Source organism: Leptonychotes weddellii, unplaced genomic scaffold (assembly GCF_054177405.1).
Source record: "Leptonychotes weddellii isolate Sample4059 unplaced genomic scaffold, ASM5417740v2 HiC_scaffold_11418, whole genome shotgun sequence".
Classification (NCBI taxonomy): domain Eukaryota; kingdom Metazoa; phylum Chordata; class Mammalia; order Carnivora; family Phocidae; genus Leptonychotes; species Leptonychotes weddellii.
The window spans coordinates 1,706-6,830 of NW_027691920.1; the positions used below are offsets into that span (position 1 = coordinate 1,706).

Sequence of the window (5,125 nt, forward strand, 5' to 3'; positions counted from 1 at the left end):
AAACCACACACACAAAAACAATCCAATTAAAAAATGGGTAGAGGACCTGAATAGACACTTTTCCAGAGGAGGCATACAGATGGCCAACAGACACAGAAAAGATGCTCAAAATCACTAATCATCAGGGGCGCCTGGGTGGCTCAGTTGGTTAAGCGACTGCCTTTGGCTCAGGTCATGATCCTGGAGTCCCGGGATCGAGTCCCGCATCGGGCTCCCTGCTCGGCAGGGAGTCTGCTTCTCCCTCTGACCCTCCTGTCTCTCATTCTCTCTGTCTCAAATAAATAAATAAAATCTTAAGAAAAAAAATCACTAATCATCAGGGAAATGCAGATCAAAGCCACCATGAGCTTTCACTTTACGGCTGTCAGAATGGCTAGAATAAAAAAAAAGAAAAAAGAAATCACAAGCATTGGTGAGGATTTAGAGGCAAAGGAATCCTTGTGCACTGTTGGTGGGAATGTAAGTTGGTACAGCCACTGTGAAAAAAGTATGGGGTTTCCTCCAAAAAATTAAAAATAGAGATACCATATGATCCAATAGTTCCACTACTAGGTATTTACCCAAAGAAAACAAACAAAAACACTAACTTGAAAAGATAAAAGCACCCTTATGTATTGCAGTATTATTTACAATATTCTAGATATGGAAGCAACCCAAGTGTACATCAACAGATAAATGGGTAAAGAAGATGTGGTATACATATACACAATGGAATATTACTCAGCCATAAAAAAGAATGAGATCTTGCCATTTGTGGCAACATGGATGGATCTAGAGGGTATTTTGCTATGTTAAATAGGTCAGACCGAGAAAGACAAATACTGTATGCTTTCACTCGTATGTGGAATCTAAAAACAAAGCAAATGAATACACAAACAAAAAGCAGAATCAGACCTATAAATACAGAGAACAAACTGAGGGTTGCCAGAGGGGAGAGGGGAGCAAAACGGGTGAAAAGGACTGGGAGGTACAGGCTTCCAGTTATGGAATGAATAAGTCACGGGAATAAAAGGTACAATATAGGAATATAGTCAATGATATTATAATAGTGTTGTGTGGTGACAGATGATAGCCACATTTGTGGTGAGCATAGCATGACATATAGAGATGTTGAATCACTATGTTGTACACCTGAAACTAATGTAATGTTATATGGCAACTATACTCAAATAAAGACATTTTAAATTTTTCTGAAGAAATGGGTAGCTGGTACAAACTGCAGAGATCAAGATGGCTGCCCCCAATGGAACCAGCAGCCTGGGTCAGCCACTTTCATAAACACCACTGAGGTGCAGTGGGGATAGCAAAGCTGCTAACCCCAATCATTCCTCTTTTTCAGGAAGGGAGAAGCAGGAGCCTACTCCTTAGACATGGTCTTGATGGTCTTGTGCTCTTTCATGGCTTTCTCCCAAGTGCTGCTGTTGAATTTCTCAATGCCCACACTCCACATAGCGCTCTTATCTAGGCCGTGTGGAATGATTCCAAAGACTCCAGGGTTTGAGTGGGGAGTGTAAATCTCTGAACACCACATCTCTTACAGAAGGCGTGCTGTGCTTTGTGCTTGTTGAATGTGTATGTGGTTGTGCCCTCAGCTTCCTTTAGGAGCTTGAAGCGAGAAGCCAGTACCATAAAGGGTGTATTCTGCTTCCTGCAGATGTTGCAGTTGCGAGGATGTGCAAGTCTTCTGAGGCCCAAACTTCAAAGTGAACTGCTCCATAGCGGCAGCCTCCTATGTGGTTCACCAGGGCCTGGTATTCCTATGTGTCCCACAGCAGCTTGGTGGCACCCTCGATGGTGAGCCTCTGCCGCTTCTGGAACACCTCTCGGACTCCCACCTATCACTCAGGTCCAGCTTGGCCACCAAGGGCATCAGGGTTGCTGGAGATGGCAGAGGTGACAGCCATGGAAGTAGCATGAGCTCTGACAGTAGCTGTTCGCTCAACCTGTCTCCTAGGCCCCTGGCAGCGATGACCTCATCTGCCCTTGGCTGAGGGCTGTCTTGCTGTGGCCTGGCTCCCACCCCCGGCCTGGCCTGAGAAGCATGGAATGGGGCCTCGATGGCTGGGCGGGAGCGGGGCACCGCAGGTCCCTGGGCTGCTTCTGTCCATGTGGCTTGGTGGCCACACTGTTCCTTGCACACCACATTGTTCTGCACAGATTTTTTTTTTTATAGTACTGTAATTTTTTTTATAGTACTGTAATGTATTTTCTCTCCTGTATGATTTTCTTGATAACATTTTCTTTTCTCTAACTTACTTTATTGTAAGACTATCAGGTGTGATACATATAACATCCAAAATATGTGTTAATCAAGTATTGATGTTATCGGTAAGGCTTCTTGTCAACAGTAGGCTATCAGTAGTTAAGCTCTGAGGAGCTAAGAGTTACATGCAAATTTTCGACTGGGGTGGGGAATCAGCACCCCTCACCTTAACCCTGTAGTTCAAGGCTCAACTGCTGTACTAAAAATAATAGCAGCAAATATTTATATAGAACAAATATTATTTTACTTGTGAAAATTAACAAAGGGAAATCTCATTTAGAATGGGGTTGGGAAGCCAGCAGGGGGAACCCTCATACCCTACCACTGGTGGTCAGTAGTGGACTCAATAGGAAGAGACATACCTTGCAAGTTAATACTACTTTAGCTACTACCTCACTACCCCAGCAGAAGGAAGAAAGTTTTCTTCTTCCCTGGCAAGAGCCCAGCCAATGAGAGACTGTCACAACTCAACCAATGAAAAGCCACTATACTTCAAACTCCCAGTTTATTCCAATGGACTATTTGTTTTGTAACAGTCCTTGCCAACTCCCTTCTTTCCTCTATAAGAGAGGGATCCTCTACTTTGTCCTCTAGGCTTGCCTATGGTTTTGCCATAACTTACTTGTCCGAATTACAATATTCTATTCCCTGATAAACTCATTTTTGCTGGTAAAATAACTGGCAGTTTTATTTTTAAAGGTTAACATACTTAATCCTTACAACTACCAATATCCCCATTTTACAGATGAAGAAAATGAGTGACAGAGAGGTTAAGATTATTAACCAGAGTCATATGGTTAATAATTTAAAAAAAAAAATGGGGGCGGGGGTGGCTGCATGGCTTAGTTGGTTAAGCATCCAACTCTTGATCTAAGCTCAGGTCTTGATCTCAGGGTCATGAGTTCAAGCCCCACATTGGGCTCCACACTGAGCATAGAGCCTACTTAAATTTTTTTTTTAATTGGAGTATGATTGACATATAATATTATATTGGCTTCAGATGTACAACAAACCATTCAATATTTGTGTGCATTGCAAAATTATTACCACAATAAGTCTGGTTATCATCTGTCACCATACAAAGTTAACTTTTAAGATTTCCAGAGTACATGCTCTTAACCACACTTCTAAGAGTCAGAAGAAATCCATGATAAAGAAAAGCAAGAAGAGCACATGATAAAATAGCGGTCTAAAGTCTAGAAAAGATTCAGACTGATAAAATGTAGTTCAGATGTAGCTTAGAGCCAAGAAATAGAGCAAGATTACAGAATCCTCAGGGAGCAAAAGAAACCCTAGACAAAGAGCAGACTGGAATCGGGGCACTGACTGAAGGAACTCATGTATTGTCTCTTAAAATGAACAAGATTGAATTTTGTATGTATTCTATTGATCTGTAATTGTGTAAATGTTCTATAGCCATGGTTTATTATTTGGCACTACCTATAGAATTATAGAATTTTGCCATTAATTATAGCTACTATTTTTTGGTAATGTAAATAAATGTTGTTAAATGAGGGGGATACCCTTATAGTCTTAACCATTTCAACTATTAATAGATCAGCATGCCCCCTGGAAAAATAATTAAATCCCTCTAGGATTTAATTTCTTTCTTTATAAAATTAAGGGTTATCATAGACTTACGATTTATATAACTTTCAGCTTAAAAACCTTGCCTGGGGCGCCTAGGTGGCTCGGTCGGTTGAGCGTCTGAGTCTTGGTTTTGGTTCAGGTCATGATCTCATGGGTCCTGAGATGGAGCCCTGCATGGGGCTCCCTGCTGAGCGCAGAGTCAGCTTGACGATTCCTCTCCCTCTGCCCCTCCCCTCACCTGGGCACATGTGTGCACTCTCTCTTTCTAAAATAAGTAAATGAATCTTTTTTTTTAGGTTTTATTTATTTATTTGACAGAGAAAGACACAGCGAGAGAGGGAACACAGCAGGGGGAGTGGGAGAGGGAGAAGCAGGCTCTCCGCGGAGCGGGGAGCCCGATGCGGGGCTCGATCCCAGGACCCTGGGATCATGACCTGAGCTGAAGGCAGACGCTTAACGACTGAGCCACCCAGGTGCCCCTAAATAAATCTTTAAAAAAAAAAACCCTTGCCTGTTTTTTAATCTGCTAAGCACATAATAGCAAGTAAATCAATATGCATATTGAAAAACTCATAATGTAACTTAGAGGAAAATATAAATGCAAATGATGAAAAGAGGAAAGAAAGGGAAGGGCACACGCTATCTGTACTATTCATTTGGCAATTATCATGCACCATTTTGTGACATTACCTCTACCATTACTTGAATCATATATTAAGTAGATTCATTATACTCATTTAATTAACTGAACAAATAATTATCGAGCACCTACTAGTGCCAGGAACAGTTCTAGGCTCCAGGTATACAGTGGTTAAAAATCGAGTCCATATGGTTTTGCCAAAGAAATTAAGATTACTTTTAGGATGAAGACTGTCACAGGTATTTCATATTTGCAATCAAGGATGCTTAGCCCTGGGTATCTCCTCATTTAATTGTTTTGAGGCAGTTTTAGGTTTCTGTATAGACAAAACCTAATCTTTGTACTAGAGACTAATTTTTACTAAAAATAAGCAGGTCAGGTGGAAAGAGCCAAGATGTCCATCGACAGATGAATGGGTAAAGAAGATGTGGTATATATATACAATGGAATATTATGCAGCCATCAAAAGGAATGAGATCTTGCCATTTGCAATGACGTGGATGGAACTGGAGGGTTTTATGTTGAGCGAAATAAGTCAAACAGAGAAAGACATGTATCATATGATCTCACTGATATGAGGAATTCTTAATTGCAGGAAACAAACTGAGGGTTGCTGGAGTGGGGGGTGGGGT

The 5,125-nt window shown here is 41.3% G+C and overlaps 1 pseudogene; it reads right to left on the bottom strand.

Annotated features, from left to right (window-relative positions):
- Positions 1-1,357: 1,357 nt before the first annotated feature.
- On the bottom strand, positions 1,358-1,870 carry LOC102747751 (centromere protein V pseudogene; annotated as a pseudogene).
- Between the last annotated feature and the right edge of the window lie 3,255 nt (positions 1,871-5,125).